The sequence below is a fragment of the Hipposideros armiger genome, unplaced genomic scaffold (assembly GCF_001890085.2).
Source record: "Hipposideros armiger isolate ML-2016 unplaced genomic scaffold, ASM189008v1 scaffold_835, whole genome shotgun sequence".
Classification (NCBI taxonomy): Eukaryota; Metazoa; Chordata; class Mammalia; order Chiroptera; family Hipposideridae; genus Hipposideros; species Hipposideros armiger.
In genome coordinates, this window is record NW_017732185.1 from 267238 (window position 1) to 292918 (window position 25681).

Genomic DNA, 25681 nt, shown 5'->3' on the forward strand with positions numbered 1-25681 from the left:
CCCTGCCACTACCATTTACTGGCAGTCTGATCTTAAAACTCTCCTAATTGGACTGTTCACAACTATAGTAAGGGAACCATGATATCCAGAGGTTTTGATGTAGATTAAATGAAGATAGATTAAATGAAGTACTTCTCATAAAGTACCTAGAACAGTGTAGGTGCTGAACTCCTATATGCCCTTTCTTATGTTTTCTTATCCATAATTTCTTATTTTTCTGGCAAATAACGTCTCAGTGGTTCTCAAAGTGATTCTCAAGGTAAGGCTTCAAAATATTTCTAAAAACAGTAGTTTTTTTTCTAGTAGCTCTGGTAACTATAAAGCATGACCTCTGTTACCATCTTCTAAATACTATGTAGCAATTCCTAAGATGTTCCCATTTCACCCAATTATATTTGTGTGTATAACTCTGCCTGTTCTATTTTGCCTTTTGATGGAGGTATCATGAACTTGAAAGTAGAAAGCATCATTAGTGATTGTCTTTAATGCTACATTGCCTAATAAAAATCTTTGCAGATAGATAGCATGCACTTATTTACGGCAGATCACCTAGCCTCATCTGTACAACAGTTTCTTCACCTTAGAAGACAAAAAATATTATTTAGGCATTTTCATAATTATTCTTCATTTAGCTCTGCAGTAATACAATTTGCAGGTGCTAGGGCATTTCACTGTTTGAAATATTAACCCCTTTCATTCTGCTTTCACAAAGTCTAGCTTATTTTTCTTACATTAATTTAAATTCTGGTAAGTCAGGAAGTTATTGACCATACACACTTTTATTTTCCAATACCCTACTAAATCCAAAAAGTTGCCACTAAAACTTATTTATTGTGTGTCACATATACTTGGAGATATTTCACCGTTCCACAATTTTCTGATCTTATATTAATTTTATATTCAATGACTGTATAATATTTCTTTTTTTCTTTAGTTCCATCTCTTTACATTATGTGCCTTTGGCCTTCATACTGAAAGTTTTTTTAAGGTGTTTTTTTTCATATTTTCTAATAATGTCTATTTTATTTCCTTCAGAATCATTTTTATGGCCTAAACTCACTATTTCAGTCATCTATGTGTATATACTGGGGGTGCAAAAAAAATGTATGCAAGTGGACACTTTGGCCAACATTGCACAAGTAATAGATCGCTGTAATCAGAAGTTTCTGGACCCTGATGGTAACCACTTTGAGCACCTCTTTTAACTGCAGAAGTCAAACGTGACTTGTGTTCATGTTTTGTTATTGGTATATATTGAGTATTACAATTTTAATATTTGTTTTTCATTTCTTAAAATGTGTATACTTATTTTTGGCACCCTCTGTATATAAAAGTAGAAATATTAAAAAAATATGAAGGACACTAGAAAGGGGATGATTTTTTTTTCTTAAATTTCGTGGTCAGGAATGTAATGTAATGTTTAAAATTTCAATTAAAATATTCAAATAAAAGAGATTTTTATATTAGTTCTATTATTAAATACTTATTTTTGCAAAATTATTCTTTGTATGTGTGTACTTAACAATAGCTACATTTAAATCTCAACCCTACAGATTGCTAAGTATATAACCTTTGGGTAATTTATTCAAGCTCTCCATCCCTTTCTCTATAAAATATGGATGATAATAATAGCACCTACTTTCTAAGAATGTTTTGAAAATTAAATGTATCAATAAATATACAGTCCATGGAAGAGAGATGTTGGTACTATTATAGTTACTGTTGTGATCATTGTTAAGCACGCTTTTTGTTCTGAAAAAAAGAACATTGGGCTTCATATTAAGGATAAAGGAGGTGCAGATACACAGTTAGGGCCGTTCGAATGTAATACTAGTATATATTTAAGTCTTAATGGGAAAAAAACACAATATTTATAGATATTAGTCTTCTGTTAACATTCCGATTTTGTGCCAGTTATCACATGACTAACATCTAAGAAATTACATAAACTACCCAAGATTTAGCTTTCTCATTGTAAGTACAGAGCATAACTATAATAGTCCCCCCTTATCCAGTTCCTTCTTTCTGCCATTTCAGTTACCCACAGGCAGCAGTGGTCTGAAAACATTAAATAGAGAAGTCCAGAAAGCAGCAATTCCTAAGTCTTAGATTGTGTGCCATTCTGAGCGCTATGATGAAAGCTTGCACCATCCTGGTCCTTCCCACCCAGGACGTTACTCATCCTTTTGTTCCGTGTCCCCGTGATGTAAAGGCTCCCTGCCCATTAGTCTCTTAGTAGCTCTTTCATTTATCAGACACACTGAGAGTATCATAGTGCGTGTGTTCAAGGATCCTTATTTTACCTTATAATGGCCCCAAAATGCCAGAGTGGTGATGCTGTTAAATGAGATATGCTAAAGAGAAGCCATACTGAGCTTCCTTTGAGTGAAGAGGTGTAAGTACAAAACTTTATAAGGCATTTTATCATTTCAAATCATAACTAGAAGAAAAGCGAATGCAGCACAATAACATTTTGAGAGAGAGAGACCACATTCACATAACTTTTATTACAGTATATTGTTATAATTGGTTTTTGTTATTAGTTATTATTGATGTTCAATTTGTAAGTTAAACTTCATCATAGGTATGTTGAAAAAACATAGGTACATAGAAAAAAAACACAATATACATTGGGTTTGGTACTATCTGTGGTTTCAGACATCTATGAGTTCTTGAGATGTATCCCACACAAATAAGGGTGAACTACTATATTATCTTTTATGGTTGTTTTGAGGTTTAAATACAATCTACATAAAGTACTGAGCATGGCAAGTGATGGGAATACTCTTTGTTGCTGCTATTTGTAATTCTGATAACTATAAAGGACACAAAGCCAGGGTTTGAATTTGTAAAATAACAAATGGAGTTCTTGATAATCATCCTGGAGCACAAAGAGAATGTAACAAATCAACTGGTTCCAGATATATCTGAATTTGAATATAGAGCCAGGACTTCACTGTCAAGTAAATAAATAAATAAATAAATAAATAAATAAATAAATAAATAAAATAGGACCACCATTATTATTAGATTCTCTCATAATAAACTTTTCTTATAAAAATTAAGTTTTAGACTCATATAATTCATTTCTAATTATGAAATTAAAACACAGCCTCAGATTATATTTTTATAGGTTGTGAATATTATCTTCAAATATTGATGGAAACTCTATTATAAGTTCTCAAATATAACTTATTACTAGCTATAGTTCAGTACATATAGGGAAAACCTATGATTGCTTATAAGGCATATTGATTTTTTGAACATATTTATGAACGCCATGGCTAAATTTTTTCTTCATTATTTCTCTCTAATTTATCATAAAAAACTTTTAAAAACTCTTTAAAAACTTTTCAAGATTCAGTTATGTTTATTTTAAGTGATGGCTCATTGACATTTCTGCTTCTCTTTATAGAAAAATTAATGTGAACAGATGCTGCAGATTTTATGAAGTGCTAAAAAGGAAGGGGATGAATTTATAGGGACTGGATAGTGTAATCCCTCTAATGAGGGGCTTAAAATTCACTTTACCCTATTATTTTCTGATTATTTACCTTACATATATTCATTGTCAATTGATCTCTTAAATCAGTTTAATTATGTATTTCACATTCATTCAGTGTATTCCTGAATGAATTTCTAACATCACCTATCAACTGTAAATTTCTGTCCTTCCATTATATTAAAGTATTTAAAATGTTCAACCAAAATTGCTCAATAAATATTAATTTCCTATCCCACTAACATCTCAATCCATTCTCTTTTATGTTATCCATCTCTTCTTGGCTGTTGCAATTATCATCCAGAATAGAAGCAATGGGACTTCAGATGCCTAATAATTGTATAAGTGATTAATAATAGTATAAGTGTAGAGACACTTATCAGTGGTTACTAAAATACAATATCATTTGATGTTCAAATATAATTTCCAAGATTTTAAAGAAGCCATTTAGGAAACATCTCAGGCAGAATTGCTTTGATAATACAGGTTAAAAACAAATGCCTCCTCTGAATGCATTCCCTTTAGTCAGAAAAAACAGGACCTGATCTGGATGTACACATCTCCAAGCCAGTGAAAACACCTGGTGAAGGGAAAGAGGGGTTACTTTTCATCTCACAGCAACCATGAATAAGGTGCTTCTGTGTAAGGCACAAACTGAAAAATCATGGAGGCCTTGGTCTCTGACAAAGCCAAGTCCCCTGTGATCTTTTGACTAGCTGGAAACTATAAGTTAAACATTGCAGGGGAACGTTCCCTGATTGTGTCTTAGAAACAGGGTGAAAAGGAGGGAAAACACTTTGTAATAAGAGACTTCCCATGTTCTAAAATATACAACACATAATTCATATGGAATTTTAAAACAATAAAGCCATAGAAGAGTTTTAATTTTAAAATTGTACTTATAATGTTTGAAAAAAAAAAGGTAGCCAGCAGTAAAATTTATAAAATGGAGATAATAGATAGAATAAGAGAAAACTACAAACAGAAGAATTTTGAGGAATTATCTAGCTGTTATGTTTAAATTTTAGAATGTTTAAATTTTATGTATTCTATACATTTAATTATAACACAATTTATAGGTATGTACTTTACATTTACAGCCTGTAAATGGGCAGGGTTTGTCATTATGTTTTTAAATCACCATGGTAAACTTTAACTGTTAGCAATAAGTAAAATTTTGTTTTCTTCAATAGGCTTATAAGCATTTAAATAATTAAAAAGTAAATTAGAGAGTTTGACTTGGAACCCCCAAAACCACTTGGATCCCTCACTCAGAGGTCTTCATGCTTGAATCTCCACTCCTCTACCCATGGTGATAAATAAAATCACCCCAAATAATATGCACCTTTCTATTCTCTTCTTTTGGAATTTTATTTTGATGGATCTTCTGGAAACATCCTTAATTTTCTCTTGTCTTTTTTCTCTTTTCTTCTTCCCCCTGCTCTCATTTTCTTTTCTCTTTTCTCTTCTCCTGTCCTCTCCCTTCCTCACTCATCCTCTTTTCCATGTTTTTAAATATTATTCTATTTTCTGGCACGTTTCATTAAAATTTATTTTTAATTTATTTGATTTATAAGAGCTAGTCTTGTTTGATGACTGCAACTCTTAGTAAGCTTCTTACTGTTGCTTATTGGATTGGATATCTTCTTTTAACTCTCTTAAGTACCTTCATTATTTTGTGATTTTTCCTCTTTGTTTTCAAAGACATCTTCTGCCCTGTCTTGGATTCACTTTCTTCTGGTTTACTTTGTTTGTCTGTTTGTTTCATCCCTGCCTTTTGTTATGGAAGCTTCCTTCAAATGTCAAATCATTTTTGACATTCTTCTTATATTTAAGAAGGGTGTACTATAGAAAGAATTGAGAACTCTTGGTAACTAGTGGTGATAAACCATTAGTGAACTTCACTATGAGCTGAGTTAGTTAAATCCTTTCATTACTGTTCACTGAGATTCCTGCAGTTCTTTCCCCTTGAGCTGGTCAATGTTTGCCAAAGAGGAGACCTTAATACTATATTCTGTCTGTAGGTGAACAGGCCTGGTGACAACCTTCTGGCATTTGAACTGTGATATGGAGCTGAAATTTCACTATCAATAGTGTAGAATTTCATTTGATTCTTTTAGTTCAGTTCAATACATTAACCAACAAATATGCCTGATGTCCTTGAATTTAATTAGCTAGCTCAGTATTTTCAGAGAAAGGTGTTCAACTTGCTGTTTGGATTTCAGTTCCACATATACCTGTTTTTATTAGTAATCCTTGTGTCTGTTGTCATAGCTACTCTGTGGGATCTGGGCACACCATTCCCACCCAATAATTTGCTTTCTACTTTTCACTGTTTTTTCAAGTCAGCTTTTACTTATTTATTGATTTTCTTTTCTATTCCTTTCTTTCCTGATCTTTTTCTTCTTGCCCATTTGTTTTGTAAATTATTGTAGATTCACACCCAACTTTGTCTTCTTTATAATGGGGTTTATTGAAGGACCACAGATACTTTTTTTATATTTGAGCCACCTTGTGTCATTGGAAGTACTGAAATATTAAGGTACTTTTAATATTGTTATCTTTTCTTATATACTCTGCATTTACCCTAGGGGTAAAATATATATAGTTGCTTCTGTGACTAGGAAAACTTTAGTCCATCCTGCATGATCACGTATTTCTGAATGGAAAGAAATATATCTGCAGATTATGTCTGCCTAATGCAATGTCTGCTAACTTGACATTTATTTCATGGCACTTAGCAGCAAACACTTCCTTAAAATTAAATTATTGAGTGAATTGTAGTTTTTTTCTGTAAGTACATTTTGTTCATTGGCTCATTTATTAGAATGACCAAATTGGGGAGGAGTAATGGAAGAGGAAGTATTGTCGTAAATTTCATGCTGTTGTGTTGACAACAGGGACTGCATAGCATTCATCTTTGTATCTCCAAATTTACTTTATTAAACTAATAGTATTTGAGGTTCTATTATGGGCAAGACACTGTTAAAGGCAAACCTATGACCCATTGAAGTTTGCATTCTAAGTGAGAGAAGACAATAGGCAAATTCATACATACATTAGTGATTAGTGTTTTTAAAATTAGACAAAAATAATGAGGATGATAAAGGTATTGCTCTTTCATACAGGGTACTCAATGCAGACTTCTGCAATAATGTGACACTTGGGTAGATTCTGAAGGAAGTGTTGCATTGAGCCATGTGAACATATATAGAGAGAGCATTCTTGGTGAGGGAAGAACAATTGAAAATGCCCTGAGATGAAGCATGCTTGTTAACTTGTGGAATTATAGAGGCCAGAGTATCTGAAATATAGTGATAGAGGGAGGCTCAACAGATGCCAGGTTCCAGCTCATGAAATTTTTTAAGGACATGCCAAGGGCTTCAGAATTTACTTTGTGTGAAATTCAAAATTTTTAGAAGGTTTTCAGTAGAGCAGTAACATGATCCGGCATATATTTTACTAAGATCATTCTATTATGGAGAACAGATTTAAGGACAGACCACAAGCAAAATTACCAGAATTATGTAAACTAATTCAAGAATCAGATAAAAGATGAGCATGAGAGGACCTGGTAGAAGTGGTGAAAATTATCAGTAGTGATGATTTGGGAATAAATTAAAAAAAAAGTCAACAGGACTATTTTGTGGGATGGATGAAGAGTTAGGAGATTCAGGAGTGACTACAAGTGGTTGGCTCGAGTACAGAAAGATGGATTTCTCATTTATAGGGAAGAGCGGAGACGAAGCTGTAGAACAAGGTGTGGGTATTGGGTGGAAAGTAATGGTTCAAGTTTTATATGTAGTCTGTATAAGATGCCTATTTTTCATCCAAGTATAGATGTTGAGATTTCAGTTGGCCATGTAAGTCTGGAGTTGGGAAGTAGAAGCCGATTCTTAGATTATATTATCATATACTATAGTTACATATCATTGTTTTCCTCTATTATTTAATAGAATTAACAGAATAACATTTTTGAGGGCTGAGGATTCCTTTAATTCAAATATGAACATTATTTTGTATGTTAAGACATCTTGGGGGTTCTCTCACAAAAACCAAATTTAATAGGCTAGGAACCAATTATTCCCCAAATGGGAAAGATAGGCAAAAGTGTGTCCGTCCTATGTAGCTGACAGGCTTAAAATGAAAAACAATCCATCATACCAAGTTTCCCTCACCCCCCCCACCCCATTTCTGTATGAACTCTGAAGGTAGAAAAAAGATGTATACTTTTGAGTTAGAAATGAGTTAACAGGAAAAATTCTGTTTGTTCTACACCTGGAAGTATCTATTATAAATAAAACATGGTAATTTGTATTTTCGGCAGAATTATTATTTAGGTCCTGAAGCTCACACATTTCAATGTCATTAATAATAACTGAGAAGAATCACAACTCCATTTCTTTCTCAAATGCTTCCTTTCTAGTGTCAGGAAAATTACATTTCTTATGCATACATAATTATATATTTCCCTTTAGAAATACTTCATGTTTGTATGTCAATTTTATAGTAGATGTTTATGAACTACTTTCTAAATTCCAAGTTGATAAGTGTAATTTTCTAAAATATACTTACAGTATTTGTCTTTTGACCACTGCATTGAATAAATCTAAAAATATATTGTGGAACTACCCTGTACCAAAAATTTCTTTATTCTCTTATTAATAGCCATAAACTCACTAAGATCTATATTTCTCCAACTATATACAACTAATGTTTCTTCTATAATCAGACTAATATAGTCAAACTTCTACTTCCTCATGTTAAGAAGTATAATGGCAATTAGATGGTACTCATTAAATTTTCTAGACACAAAAAAAGTTGTTAAATTACATGAAATGAATGTTCTCCATAGCTCCTTAAAAAATCAGCATACAATTTTTATTTCTACTTATGTCTGTTATATATATTATGAGTAGATTTTAAAAGTTAGGTAATTTCATTTAAAATGATTAATTTGAACATTTATATCTAGATATAAAACATATCTAGATAAGAATATATAATTGTCTATGTAAAGTAAACAATCTTCTAATGATTATATAACCTTTATTTTTCATCTATAGCTATACTCATAAGTAGTGTATCTTTGAACTCAAGTATTACCTTAAAAGATAGATGTTAGATCACTTTTTAGACTTTATGCATTATATGTACATAGCCAAAATTCAAACCTGTAAAATGTTTACAAGATATTTTATGCTGTGATTTTTAGCTAAAATTTCATCATGGTAATACATGAATGCTTATTAAATAAATAAACTCATTTTTCTGCAGCCATACAATTCTATCACAGTTGTGCAATCAAAATTTGCATTCCTACTTAATCAAATTGAGATATAAACATAGTGAAAAGCATAGCCATATGCATTTAAGCCAGATTTATGAGTCATATTATTCTATAGGAAGAATAGATCTGTTCTTCATAAAGGAAACCTGACTGGACAAAAATTTAAACTTAAGAAAGAGAATAAATGAAGGAAAGTTATCTTCACTTATATATAGTTATCCTAGATGTCTCCTCTCTTCTGGGTCATGACTAAAGCCCAAGTAAATAAAGTCAGCATTTTTAAACATAAAAGTACCTGTTAATATCTGAATAACTTTACTTTTAATATGCAAAGTAACCAATTGAATAACTGTGAGATGACAGCTAATGTGTGCATAATTATCCTTTTCATAAAGAGTAGAATTATTCAAAGATTAAAGATCTTTGAGTTCATATGTTTGTTGTCAATTAATTTTATAAGGTCACAATGTTAAATGATGTATTTATTTAAATCTTTCCTAAGTACTTTATATTAAATATTTACAATAGAACTTTTTTAAATTTGTATATATAACAAAAGTATATCCATTGTTGTTTCTTTCCATTTCTTTACTCTTTAGTTGAAATAGCTTCACATATATACCATATATTGGCTAATGAAGTCCCCCTGAGAAATGCATTGCTTAGGGAGGCACACTGTACCATAAGGCCATAAAATATTCCATAATGTATATTAATAACTATACTTTTTTTCCCAAAAGTTCTTTAAACCATTTCAAATTTATTGACATAAACCCTCTCATAATATTGCATTATTATACTTTTGATGTCTTTAGTATCTTTTATTCCTGATGTAAGTAAGGTTTTATTCCTTCTAGTTTTGCAGTACAAATAAGAACTATTGTAGGCTGTCTTGCTATTCAGTCCTAGGGCTATCATGATAAATTCCCTCCTGCAAATATTCCTGAAGGTAAAATTGATCCGGTTCCTGCTTTATCCATGCAGCTCATTAAAGCACTACCTTGTCTCTAGCAGATTAGTGCCATTACTGGGATTCTGCTGTTCTGGTAGCTATTACTAATATTTAAGCCAGGTTGCTCTTCTAAATGGTGGCATCTCACATTGCAAACTATTATTGACATTTCCAAAGATTCATGTACTCCCTCATCAGTGTACTTTTAAAAGTATTTTTATTTTTCAATTACAGTTGACACACAATATTATATTAATTTCAGATGCACAACATACTGAATGGACACTTATATAACTTACGAGGTGATCATGATAAATCTATTACCTGTCTGACACCATACGTAGTTATTACAATATTATTGACTATATTCCAATGCTATGCTTAACATCCCCATGACTATTTTGTAACGACACATTTGTAATACTTAATCCCTTCTCCTTTTCAGATGGTGATGAGATAAATCCAATTCCCTAGCTATTAATACTAACATGCAGATGCCTTTGATGTTGGCGTAATCTTTCAGCTTGCTATTTACGGTTGTCTCTGCACCTCACTGTCCCCAAATTCTTGGTTTCAAATTCACCATTATAACTTGGTTCTCCATTTTGATCCAGATCCTGCATTGGGTGCTTCAGATTTTTAAACTTTTAAAAAAATATATATTTTCCATTCTCCAGGATTGGACCTCTCATTGCCCAGTGGTTCACAGGTATCCCATATTGTTGTTTTTGCTCTCTGATTGACAGTAGGAGAGTATTGGATTAAAGGTTTATGTGGATATGCACTTCTGAAGTCTTATCTGGCACTCAGAAACAGCTTCTTTTGGCAGATTGAGTTTGCCAGAAGTCCCTCCATTAATATCTTCTTAATGTCAAACCCACAGTTCAGCTGAGGTGAATTTGTTTGACCTTGATTCTAAAATAGCAACTTGGTTAGTCTCACTATACTCTATTTTCTGATCCACAGATAATCTTTAGATTGGGTTCACTACCCAGGAAAGCAAAGTTGCAACTTCTCTTAATACAGTAACACCCTAACAGATGCCAGTGTTTCCAAATACTATTGATTAATATGGCCAATGAGTAGGTACAACTGATGAACAAACCGTCCTTTAAAATAGATTTGATGTATTTTTAAACAGCATTAAAAGGTTGACTTAGTCCCAACATTTCAAGAATGCTCCATTATTCAGACCAAATGCATAGACATTTTATCCTAGGAAAAAAATAGAAATAGCTTAATGCCTTTGAATAGCAATGAAGACACACTTCATAGTAGCCATAACCTTGACTTTTGATGTTGTTTGGCATACAGTTTCCTTTCACTGGTGCAGGTATTTTCTGAACATGTTTAGATCCTGAGTAAGTCCTTCCTAAGCCTGGAGAAGGAAGGGAGCATTCAGATACTAGCATGATAGAAGACCCTTAATGATGTTTATGAATGCCTTCAAATTGAATGATGGGCCTGGGCGTGGCTGAGCATCTTTGGATGTGGCTCCTGTTCACCCAAAGGCCTATAAAGTGAAAAATGTAAGTTATGTGTCCTCACACCTAAATGTGATGGTGAGGCCATAATAGTATTATCTGTGTATAAAAAAAAGTGCAGCAGTTACACCAGACACAATGCAATGGCACTCGGAATTCTACAGCGTACACATATCTGAGGCTGTAAAAATGGTAAAGAACATGGCTCAGCAGGAGAAAGGCAGTTGGGGGAAACTCAGACAGGTCCCAGTGCCCCAGCACAGCTCCTGCCCCTTTGTTGGTTGTAGAAAACGTGCTTTGTCTCGGGACGATGAACTCCCAGGACCCACCTGACATACATTAGTCATGGGAGCCAAGGCTCAGATGTACTGAGGAATCGTTTATCACCTACTGGTAAGGTAGCCAAAACCCTGCTGTACAACCAGTTAAACCAGGTGTTAATAGTAAATTTTCAATATATTGTCGACAAGCCATGCCTTTAAGACAGGGAATTTTTAGACTTCAAACAGCGCCTTATAATAAGGTATTTTCTGGTTGATCTCATCCCTGTCTTGGCCAAAGGTGAGTGCCAGAGTTTTCCAGGCATTTCTGGGTCTCAGTGCAGAGCCACCACAGGTCAGGTGCATGTTGACCCTATATATGCACTTTGATTCAAAGAGGGAATGGTAGGCAGATAGCAGCCACTGGTCCTGCAGATCACATGGTTCCAGGCCCTCCCTGAGAGAGGGAATGTGATTTCAGTAGGGCATGGTTCTGCTTCCTGACAGTTCTTCCCCATTACATTCTTCTCTCTTAACATGGGCTCAGCTCTCTCCGAACTTGGTCTGGTCTCTGAAACATCCTTTCTTTTCTATAAGAAATGGCCCGTAGTTGCTGCGAAGTATAGAAAGTTAGGAACCCAGAGGCCTTTTAGGAATCTGAACAATCACAGTTCCTCTTAGCCCAAGCTGGTGGCTTCTTTGCTGATATGACTTTCATACAATCTTTTTGGAATTTGTATGTAATTTTATTGCTTCATGTGGCAAAAACCACTCCTACAATTCTTGCCCAGACAGACTTTTCTCACTTTCCAGTGGCTTTATCAGCTTGATGCAGAACAATCTCCATTTGATTCTTGGAGCCTCTTTTGTCAAGGTGTTTTTGTTTGTCTGTTTATTTTCTTCTTGTCTAGGGCCTGGTCTGCCAAGCCTGCCTTAAGCCTTTCAGAATCCTAAGGGGCTCACAGCCACACTCTGGATTTGATCCTTTTTCCCCAGGCCTCATATCACTTTGATAATATTTTACTACCTGAGAAGACGGGTGATGAGAGACAGGATTTTGTTTTTTTCCCTTAACCTACAAGCCATGTCTTCTCTATATTGTCTCTCAATTCTGCTTCTAAAACTGAAGGGTTCTTCTTTACCTCATCTATCTCATAGCTATTTACATTCACAGTTAATAAAACCAAACAGCCACTTGTAGCATTTGGCCTGGTGACCTCCTTAGGCAGATTTAAACATTCACTGGGTAAACTTATTTTTCAAGTTACCACACAGGAGAGTTTGGCCATTTGTATTCACTATTAATGTAGCATAGGCCAGCAGAAGGTAGAGAAGCAAAGAGGGCGCAACGAGCAAAGGCTGGTAGCAAGCTGATGGCTAGCAGAGGCTGACAAAGCGCTGAAGTCATTGTGATAGAGGACTGGAAAACGGGGTTCCTGCTGCCTTCTCCCAAACGCAGTGCCACATGTTTAGTTTTTTTTTTTTTTTCCCTCAGTATCCCACTTCTAGGAACCAATTTCCATATAATTTAGATTTTAATGAGGCATCCACCATCCTAAACCTGAATGACTTAAGGCAATAGTCATTTATTAAGATCATGGTTCCGCTGTTATTGTGTTTCTGCTGCCTGGACCAGGGTCACTGATCTGAATTCACTTGCTCATGTGTCTGCTGCTGGTTGACAGATTGGCTGGGTGTGACTTGTCCCAGATGGTTTTATTAACAAAGGTGTAAATTGGCTGGAATGACAATAGCATTTACCATTGAGTGGCTCATTACCCAGCAGACCAGTTCAAGCACGGTCACGTGGTAAGTGGGTTCCAAACACAAAAGAGGAATTTGCAAAGTTTTGGAGGCCTGGTTAGGAACTCCATTGAAGTTACTTCCACCACATTCTAAGGGGCAAAACAAGTTACAAGACCGGTCAAGGGTGAGGACTTCAACTCCACATCCTTATTTTTGGGGAGGAATGGAACCATCTTGCAGCCGTTTTTTCAATCACATTATTGACTGGGGTAAAATACAGGAAACTGACTCTTTGTTCTCAACTGATATTCCTGAAATCCTCTTGGAACCTAGAACCGACTTGTTTTTCTGCAGATACAAGCCTTTTCTTTGATCAATAAAATCACCAAGTTTGTGTTAGAAATAATAACCTCCATTCTTACTTGCCAAAAAAAAAAGAAAAAAGAAAAAAGATTTATAGAACAACTTAAAGGATGGTATCAGATTCACTGAAAATAAAACACATAATCTATTGTTTATTGATATTTTAAGGCATATGCTATAAATTGTTCATAATGCATTAAATATATTAAGTTAATTACATGTGAAATAACTTTATTTAACAAAGAACTCTGAAGTGAGTGATGTTTGATTAATGAGTGAATGTGAATGTGTGTGTTAGATGGTCATCCTTTTATAATTTATCCTGTACTAATTTGTGCTTGCTATAATCTTTGAGGTGAAAAATAATGTGACAGCTCAATCTAGTTAGCAGTATCATAGAATTTTACACTTGAGAACAGTGTAATAGTTGTCTAATATTTACGGGCCTACGATATGATTAGCAACATAAGTTAATTTCAAAAACATTTAAATACTAATTGTGTAGGACATAAGAAATGAAAACACATAGGAACATAGCTGTGGTTCTATTACAAATATGAGTAAAATATTGTTTTTCTCTTCTTTATTCTCTCTCACAACATAAACCTCCCTTCTAAATATGACACCCTGTTTTATAAGGCTACCATTAAACTGTTTATAATTATGAATTTGGGAACTTTACAGATAAATTGTTTACAATCATTTCTTTTTTAGGTTTATCAGAATACCAAGATACCTAAGTCATAATTAGAATGTAGCATATTCTTAGTTTTAGATTACTGTTAGTATAGAAAAGTTTTTCAGTTGTATATTGCTCTATGTTTTCCAACACTTTCATACATGGGAGAAACATCTCATTTAGAATAAGAAAAATAGGTTAAGTAAGTACACCAAAATGTTAGTTTGTGAGGGCTGCCCTAAGAAAGAACCATAACTGGGAGAATTAGAACAACAGAAATTGATTTTTCATGGTTCTGGAGGCCAGAAGTCTTTCTCAAGGTCTTGGTAGGGCCATACTCCCTCTGAAGGAGATAGGAAAGGCCTGTCTCCAATCTTCAGGCTTTTCCTTGACTTGTGGCGGTGTAACTGCCATCTCCACATACCGTTCTCCCTGTGCGTGTCCACTGCCTCGCTAGGAATAAAAAAATTTATTTTACTCCCTTAAGCCATTATATTGAAATTTAAAATAATATTTATAACAGTTGTTTTCTATTTATTTGTATTAGTGTATGTAACCTACCTAGATAAATATTTAATTTTTATGTTACAAAATACAGGGACCACATGGGCTACATTTTTTTTCTGTACCCATGGGTAAAGAATATTTTTCTTATTTGTAAATGCATCTCTCTATAAGGAAAGGTATATAAATATAAATATAAAATATCTAATCACCCCTTTGGTAAAAAATTAAAACAAATTACATAAAATCTAATTTTAGTAAAAGTCTAGGATTTAGAATAACTATATTTAAGACCCCTAAGGCTTTAAGGCTACCAAAATTTATTGGTTAAATATAAGAAATAATTTCGAAGGCTTAATGATTGATAGAGATTAACACGATATCAATTTATCTTGATGGCCAGTGGGAGGAGGCTTGACTTTGACATATGCATTACTCCCTTTTGTGATGCAGCTCTCTTAATGAAGGAAACAAGACAAATCTGAGAGATGAGAAAGTTTCTGGATTTTGCTCAAATGCTTCCTACTTCTTGTGGTGTACCTCTTGTTGCTACTAGTATTGACTAGTCTAAAAATGCCACAATGTTAATACTTTTGTAAGATATATTTGCTGCTGCTCATTTTATCTTCTGTGACACTTACAGGATGGGAAAACTGGCATCAATTCCTCATCCTATAAAAATGACAAGATGATAATATCTGTGACCAGTTCCCTTGGATGGTGTTTCAAATCAAGAATGCATTAATTCATTTAATTTGAATGCATTGCTAATCCAGAATAAAAATAGGAGAGTAAAATGAGCTATGTACTGAAGCAAAAACTCAGGTAGTTACAGTTATTTAGATTTAAAAGCAGCCTTATAGATGTTATTACTGTTTCCTTTTATAGGTCATAAGTCTCTCTGAGAATCTGAGAAAAGCTAGAGAAATCTTGTTCTAGAAAAATTCACACGTGCACATTATAACACAGTTTAGTGGGGGGTGGAGGGGGTGAGGGATTTCATGGACTACCTGAGCCAATCTGTAGACCTCTACTAATTATAGTATAGGCCTTATATAAAAAGAAATCTGAACCAATCAAATGCCTTAATAAAACTTTTAAAAATGCTATAATCTAAGAACTTTGATCAAATTCTATAGATAATACACTATTTTTAAAACAATTTGCAAAACTATTGTGCTTGTTTTCATATCTGACTTTTCATAAGGTAGTGTTTAATATTAAGTTTTTGTTTTTAATCAATGCCCTGAAAAAAAATCTAAAAAAATTGAAGAACTGTAGCTGGACACTCTTATTTATTAGCTGGAAATGTGTGCTATATAGTCTAAATGCAAATATGAAAATTTTAAATACAAAATGGATGCTCCTTTATTATCATTGTATACATTACTCTTACAGAAATGATTAACCCAGCACAAAACAGTGTCCTTCACAAAGAAATATTGGAGAAAATTAATTAGGCAGTGCTGGTTTTAATTAGCAGATAAATTCCACTATGACAGGATTTAAAAAACAAAATAGGAAGGAGGAAAAGCACATTAAAACCTTGTTAAAAAATATATAGTTGCCTCAGAAAAGAACCAATCAGTTATTAGAGTAAAATATGTTGATATCATTTGCCCACATTCAATTTTATCTGATTTGTGTTGAGCTCATCATCAAACAAAAATGTAGCACTTAATAAAGCCAATTATACACAAATAGGATTTGAATGAATTTTTGAAAGGTGCAACATTTCAAAAAGTGTTGACTGTAAAGGTTTTCAAGGTAGTTTTCTTGGCTTTGCTTATCTGCTTTTAGGTTCAGTAAATTAGTTTTAAATATAATTTAATGATTATGAAGTATATTTTGTCCACTTAAATAATATAATAAATAGGAAGTAGATATTAAAGTGTTGTTAAAAACATTCTTTGAATTGAACCATATGTTAAAAATTAACTTAGGTAAGCTCTGCTGCTACTCTGAGCTAATTACCAGTATCATTTCCATAATTATGCATCATATTCATTTCACCAGCAACACTTAGTATGGAAATAAGATAATTTAGCATAGCCACTTCAGTAAACTGTAGAGTTGAAAATATGCATGAATAAATTTCGAGATACATGAGTTCTTGGAACAGAAGTGTCAAAAATGTCTGGGAAGTAAACATTACTATCATCAGATTAGTGATTTTAACCAACCTTGAGCTCGTGACTTTGCATAAGCCTTTACTTAAATTCAAAACAGTTGAATATGATCAATACAAATTCCTCTACTTTGAAATCTATGATTAGATAGATATAAACTGGGTTAATTTTACCCTATCAAGAGGTATTGATTTAAATATAAGCATAATGGTCTTGATTTCAAGAAACATGCTTACTTTTATAATAATACAAACTTGTAAGTTTTTTATGTTTTTGTTTGTTTGATTTTGAGCTTAAAGACTGACTTCCCCAAATGACAAAGAAATGAAATAGTTAATTTAACTTGTTTAACCAGTAATTACATAGTTGTTTGTTTAGAAACAAACATTTCTTGAGTTGGTATACATCATTATTCAATCTCAAAATAATTCTGTGGCAAAGGGATGATGAATATCATTATTTCACAAATGTAAAAAAATCAAGCATTAGAGAGGTTATTTGAATTCCTACGATGTCACAATAGTAGGTGCTAAATAGTAATACTATCCTAGGGTTTCTAGGACTATCCTGGTCCAAATCTGGTGTGCTCTCAACACACCACATTGATATAATCCTGTCATTTCATTGAGCATTTTAAACATGTTTGAAAAAAAAAAGTTCACGTTGCTATTTTAAATCAACACAAATTAAGATGTTAGCAGAAAGTCAGAGGAAAGTCAAAGAGCTTATACATACATTGGGAAATATAATTTGATAATTACCCTCTCCTACTCCAGCTCACCAAATTCTGGCCCTTCACTTTTTTGCTCCAATTTTTTGCTCCAGTCCTCTTAGTTCATCCATAACTGACTAGACCTACTTTGTGTTTTTCTAATTTCCTATGCCCCTGACATGTTATGAGGGGCTATTCCCCCTGTTGATTCTGCAGTACCAGCTATTGATTGGCACTCCACTACTTAATGGCTGACTGAGCAGACTCATTATCTACTGTTAGATTTTAAGAGTATTGCAAAACACAACACACAGGTTTTTTTTCCACCTTTTTTTCAGAATCTTAAGGTATATTTCACCTTAGCTTAAGACAAGATTTAGAGAAAACCTCTCACACAAAACTATACTTTTTGGTAACTAATAACACACATTTTCCTAATTAGTATATAGCTGATGTTTTCTCATTTGAATAATTTTAGTCAATTTGCGTCTGCCCCTTCACACATGTTATAGCGTATTTCATTGGAAATTGAAAAATGTGCAGTGTTTTCTTTTGAAAATTGGTATACATAAAATTAGTGTTTTAGATTGCATAATATATTGGAATGTTTGTTTTATATAAAGTAATGTAAAGTTAGAAAGGTCTTCAGTACACTCAGTTTATATCTAAAACCATATCATCTAGTATAAACCACCAGCAAACATTTTTCTCCTTCCTCTAACCTATTACCATTGGCTATATATATATATATATATATATATATATATATATATATATATATATATATATATATATGCTTGATTTACTATATTTTGCTAATCACTCGGGTCTATCACCATTTATTTTATTTTACTTATTAACTCATAACTTTAATATGTAGAATTGTCAAGGATATCTGTCCTGTGATATATGCTCTAGAAATTCATGTTCCCTTTGTATATTCCCAAAGTGAAAGTATTTTGTACTTTCTTTTGAGATGAAAAGACAATGTTTCAATGTTTTTGAATATTGAACAGATAAGTATTTTTTAATACTTTCAATAGGTCAAATAATCTGCTAATCATTTTATTTAACACATTTAATTCTCACAACAACCTTGTGACATTGTACTATAAAATATATAATAATACATTCATACATTTACATGATTAATTAATTTATTCATTTAACTGGCGATTTTTACAAAATACCATGTGCCAGGCCATCTACTAGATTATTTATTTGTGGTCTCTATCCTGGGGCTGTATTGCCTAGCCATGGAGAGATACAAATTAACAGAAAATAAATAAATAAAATGTAATAAACCCTCTGAATAAAGTGTGCAGAGAGCATTGTGCAGGCACTGATAATAAAATATTCCATTACAGGGAAATGTGATCATGATGAGTAGCCATGTATTCATGTGAATAGCTTTTAGAATCAACTCACAACATAGCCAATGGTTAATTAAGAAAAAATAGCACTACAATTATCTTTATTTCTACCAACATTTTATTTTTAGTTAGTATAGAAGAGTATAATTGACCCCATTTCTCAAGGGATGGTCTATTTTTCATAGTTCAAGCAATAAACAAAATACCATTTACTGCAAGGTCCAGAGACACATGAGAATTTTTTATTATTATTATTAATACACTGCTAAAATAATATACTATTTTGTGCAACTCAAACAGATTTGTACCTGGCCTATCTGTAATGAATTTTAAATATGAATGGAAATAATTAGCAATTCATCAAGTACCATACAAGAATCTCTGCATTTTTTACTTCTCTTTTAGCACCATGTTACTTTAGACTTCTTGGATATTTTGAGTTAGAAGGATTAAAATTAGTTGCTGAGGTATGTGATTTTGATATGACCTTTGACATTTATCTAGGTAAATATCAAATTTGGTAGATTTAAATAAGTCTTAGAGGCAGAACAATAAGGTAATGCAGAATTGAATTCAGAGAAAAAGCAGTTCTCCATTTCCCTCCAGTGCTATAACCTGAACCATATAATTTAAATTTACAGTGTAAGAATTAAAGGCAGGCATCCTTGTTTTGACAACTAAGTGTTATTAATGGAGGACAACCAAGGATCTAAGTTCTTGAACTCCTGTGATCTCATTTATATCAATCAGTCATCATCACGGGCATTTTATCAGACTAGTCAATATTGTTCGAAGTCAGACAAATTATATAGTTAGGAAACTTGAATTATGTGGGATAGTTGAAGAATGGTTCAGTGACTTGTCCGTTGTCAAAATGTCTAAGGTTAAGTGGAGAATTAAAGTGACCAAGACCAGCAATGTAATTTTCTAGCTGGGCAGAGGGACAGCTAACATTCTTTAGCAGAAAATCCCTTTATCTATAATTGCATACTACTTTTAACTCTTCTAACATCTGCCAGCATCTCTCCTAATTTTATAAATGACTTCCTGATTAGATTTCAATTTTTTCTTCAGCTTTTCCCAGTAAATCCTTTAGAAGAGAATTAGGAAAGTTCATTCCTTGTTTTTTGTTTTTCTTTTCCTTCAAACTCCCACTGCTTCACAAACTGTAATCAATGGGGTAATGTGAAAAAGTGTCAGATTTGAATAACATCTATCAATTCCCAAATTTTACATCAACTTATCAATGCTGTTGGTGGCAAAAGCTATGCTAGTTGGCAGAATGGTTTACTCACTCATTGCGATTTTGAGCTTCATTAATTTAAAAAAAAACACAAAAGAAAACTTGTATTTCATACATATGTCCAATTTGTCAATAGCCCAGTTATTTAATCCATGTACTGAACCATCTAGAGGAACCCAACAACAAAAATGATTTGCCCTCTAGCTATGCTAAGTTTATATTCTTGGAAGATATATAAAACATATATATGTAAACTAGAAATATTTGGAGTATTATGTGGATTTAAAAACATGTTGTATTACAAAATTCACAGGTTTAACTTCATCCATCTATTTAACCATCTATCCATTATCAGTCTAGATTTATTATGTATAACCCAATTTAGGAATGAAATGGTCTCCAAGAACAAAATGTACAAGAAAATGTAAATAAACAAATTAGGAATTTGACCTGGGAAAATACAAATAAAAATACCACATGAAGAAAACATAAAGAAAAATACAGGGCTGGCCGAGTGGCGCGATGGTTAAGAATTGGCTTGGGACGCCAGAGGGCCCCAGTTCGGATCCCACATATGAGGGCCAATGACACTGCCCTCTTCAGCTAAGATGCTGAACAACAGCTCAACCTGGAGCTGGGCTGCCGTGAGTCACTGGCGACGGCGTAGGCTGCAGCCCCTGTGGCAGTGGGTTGCCATGGGCTACCGTATGTAGCCAGCAGCCAGCGTGAGCAGCCAGCAGCCACAGTGAGCGGCCGTCCAGAAGCCGGCGACTGATCTGCCTTGCCCGGGAAGAGCGCAATGATGGTGCCAACTTGGGCCAGTGAAGCAACATCCTCCACAACTACACTGAAGAACAAAAACGACAGCAATTTGTCTGTTCCCCTTCCCCCAACTCCCCAGCACTGTTCCCTTCCCCCCAATACCCCAATAAAAAAATCTTAAAAAAAAAGAAAAATACAAATATCAAAGGCAATATTGCTGATGACTAAGAGCAAAGACTTAAAACTAATGGCCTGAGATTGAAACCCAACTTGACAACTAAATATCTATGTGACTTGGGCTAGTTTGGAAGCTGTTTCCTTATTTATAAAGTCCTATAGCTTGTAGTAAGGACTAAATAAGTTACACAAAGAGCTTAGAATAACACCTATCATACAATAAAAGCAATATGTCTATTATTATAAAATATACAGGTTATGAGCATCAATTGCTGCCATAGTTGAGTCTAAGTATACTACAGCTCTTTCAGTAAAAAAAAGAGGAAAGAAGTTCAATTTTTTAAAACTGTTTCTTCATCTGAAATTCTGTTTTCTCATGTGAGAATTCCTAGCCAACAGAATTGTTGTAAGAATTAAAAAAGCATATAAATTATGGTCTGGTATATATTTAGTATTTATTAACTGTAATTATTGTTTATATATATATATATATATATATCTCATTACTTTAAATAAAAACAGTAAAATTTTGTGATTAACCACAGATTTTTTTATGTGTCTTTTTTTTGTTTATTGTGGGTTTTTTAGGCCTAATTTATAGCACTGATTTTTCATGTGGTGATTAGGATAATAATATAAAACATGCCAAGAACATATCTTCTAAAACCACATAACAGGGGATTTCCTAAGTGTCTTTTCATAAAGGTTGAAGTAGCAGTGTTTAAATGCGACACATTAGGTATAATTTCTAAGAGGATTTAAATTAATACCTAACAATATAGTTCAAGACCACAGCTGCCTTACTTCTAAATGGATTGTATACCTTTTCCTAAACTATCTTAAATATCATTTCTCTCAGGAGTTTTTCGATAACAAATGTTTAGCAGAAAATTTAAGACTGGCTCTCTCATAAGTATTTCAAGTCCTGGGATTCTTTGTTACTCAGTGATTATAGATAATATACTTTAGAAAGCTTACAAAGCAAAGTTGTATATATGTCACTACTTATGAATGTTGTTCCTTAAATATAAGGTATCTACTGAGAAATCTTAACCAGGTTATGAAATTTTTAATCTCCATATAAATGTAAGCTTCAGAAGTAATTCTTTATCTCCATATAGAAGTGAATAAATCTAGTATTTTTTGTTCAGTAAAAAAATGTAATGATTCATATCAACAAAAATGAAAACACTTATATAATCCCTGACACTCGCATGGTAACCTAGAGCAGAGATACTTTTAGTTAGGTCTCTTGATTCTAGTTGTCATTAGCTCTTTACCTTTATTATAGCAGACTCAATGCAATATTTAAATGTGAAGTTTTGAGAAAAAAATGTCCTGGCCAATTCTACTGACCTGAAAATGTATTAATTGAAAAATGAGAGTCACAAAAACATAAAAGAAAAGAAAAAAAAACATCTTACTATATGGGGGATCAGACCTGAACCACATTTTGAAGTATATTTTAAGGATAACTTATTTTGTTTTATTATAGAGCACAATGTTATAATTCCTTCTCTAATACTGTAGTTAGCCAGGCATTTTATGTGCAGAGGGCTTGCATTTAAGGGATGTAAGAAATTATATTACTTATGGAATCAAAAGGGATTTTAAGTAATATGGACAGAAAAGAGATAGATTGGTGGGAGCCTGCCATAACACTTTTCCCCACTTGGATTATCATATGTTTTTTCAGGATTAGAGTTGAAGATCAGTTGTTCTATCAGCACTAAATCTCAAAGCACTATTAAAATTCAAGATTGAGGCATGCCTTATTAGCCAGCATTTTATATTGAGTTAGTATAAATTAGGTAGTAACTAGTTTCTACCCACAGAGTCAAAAGCCAATGAAAAATCAATAAATGTTTCAATTGCTCTTATATTATTCCTAATGAGATTATCCAGAAATTGAGTGTGCAGCATAAATAAATAGTGAAATGGGTCTAAACCCCACCGAGTTGTACTGTAACATTGTTACTGGGAAATGATGTTGAAACCTTGGTTCTTCTTAAAGGAAAGGCTTCAATTAAGAGTCAGAATTCTGTGTGGCATGAACAGCAGAAGTTTATTAGTACAAGAGAGTACACTCCAAGACACGGGGTGGGCTGACCCAAGAGAGGGAAGCAGCCTCAGCTTACATTGTAAGAAGGCTTTTATTTCTATGGGTAGAATTGCCTCCATCTCTCCCCAATCTTGTCTCTCTTCTCCCCCTGAGGTGCCTAGTCCTCTGGCACTTAGCAATGCATTTCTTTGATTTAGGGGCATGAGTAAACATATCCCTTTAATTTGGGAGCATGTTTAAACATATTCTTTTGATTTAGGGGCATGTGTAAATGCATCCCTTTGGTTTTGGGGCAAATGTAAACACATCCCTTTGGGGTGTGTGAAAACCTGGAATCCTGTTGGCCTGTGAAGTACTGATGACGAATAGGATGGGTTCCCTGATAAGCAGGATGTCTTTCTCTCTTCTATTGCATTTCTCTGATTTAGGGGAACGTGTCAACACATCCTCTGGATTTTGGGGGAATGTATAAACACATCCCTTAGGGGTATGTGTAAGCCCGAAGTCATGTTAGATTAGTAAGGTATCGATGACAAACAAGATGAGTCCTCCACTTCTCTGACTTTTAACAACACATGTCTTTGACTTAGAGGTACGTGTAAGCCTGGAGTCCTCCTGGGCACCTACCAGGAGCCTTGATTCAAGTAGGAGGTGCAGCAAGGGGCTTTCTAACCGGGGCTAAATTTCCCCTTCTCTTGCTCATTTCTATCTGTCTACCTACCCTATCAACATGATGGTGTAAAATATCTGAGTTTTAGAAAAGATTTCACACTACACTTCGTGGACTGTCCTGATTGCTAAAATATAAATGTTATTTGAGTGATTGGACATTTTCTGTCTTGAAACAAACAAACAAAAAATGAACATGGGATATGCTTTGAGTTTGTTACTTTTAGATTATAGCTACAGAACTAAAAAGAATCTTTAACCATATTTTGATATCTAAATTTATGAATCTTGGTATTCATTCCTGAAAGTAAAAGGACTAGTGAGGGAGATGATAACTTGGAATAAATAATTTAATAATTATCCTCAGAATATTCTGAAAAAATACTCCATGCCTCTACCTCACTTTAAAAATGCTATTCTGGCAGGGAGAACTGTAAAGAAACCTTTATAAGTTGACTAGGGAAAGGAAAGTTAGCATAAAGGTAAAAGACACATGTGTAGTCATGTCACAGAAATAAAAAGTTGGATGCTTTTGGAAAACAGAAAAGTTTGAGTCAAAAATGATCAGGATATATTAAGGGATGACATGAAAACTATTATCAGAAAACAGGAATGAAAAGCCGTTATTTCTTCTGCATAAGTAGCCATCTAAGATGGAACAAGACAAGACATTCCTTTCATTTGCTGTGTTTTGGCATGGGATTTACTTGTTATACTAAGGTTATAGTCCACAGGTTCTATTATTTACAAATATATAATTGTGCTTATCTATTTGGGTTTACTTTTATGTAATCTCTTCCCGTTCTGAGAGAGACAACTATTTGCCTTACGGAGGCTCAGTGTCTTATGGAAAGAATTTAAAGGAAAGGAGAAAACAGATGTTCGATTTTGGACATCAAAAATAAAATTTCTGAGCCTACAGAATACAATGGTCATGACTCAGCCTTTGTCTAGAGAAAAAGGAATGTATAATTCTGAATACTTTAATTTTATACATCAAGAGGGAAAATTGGCCAATTCAGAAATTATAGAATTTTCATATAATTCATAAATTAGAAGGAGAGGAGAATATGACATAAAGGGAGTTCAAAAGAAAGGAAATTAGATTGTCAAAGCCTTTCCTCTCTGATTCAGAGGGAACATGAGAAGACTGTACTATGTATGGTGGGAACTGGCTCTAGGCTGTGTATTAGGAGCCATGAGCCTTGGATTTGATAAATATAGGTCTTGGGTCATCAGTTTTCCAAGTATAGTCTACAGACCTCTAGAGATCCCTGAGAGTATTTTCAGGGTGTTTGTAAGGTATATTTTTGAGAAAAAAACACAAAGAAGTTATGTGCTTTTATATTGAATTGACATTTTCACTCATGGTGCAAAAGCAATGGTGGGTAAAACTATGTGCCGTAATAAGAATCAAAATGTGGCATCAAATCCTGCTCAAAGTCATTTTGGATTCTTCACCACCACATATTCAAGGTAAAAACCAAGCAAACAAACAGAAAATGAACTCAGACCTTTCATGTAAAGCTGTTTTTGATAAAACAACAGTAAAAGTCAGTAATTTTATTAAACACTGACCTGAGTGCAGTTGCTTACTATTGCGTGTGTCACAATTAGAAGGCGCATATTGCAATTCTGCCACATACACGTCATGCTACAACTTTCTCTAAGAAACACTCCTGTACAATTGTTTGAGTTGCAATCTCCATCACATTTTGCATGAAACACTATTTTTGCTTAAAAAAGCAATTGACAAACTATGATTATTCTGACC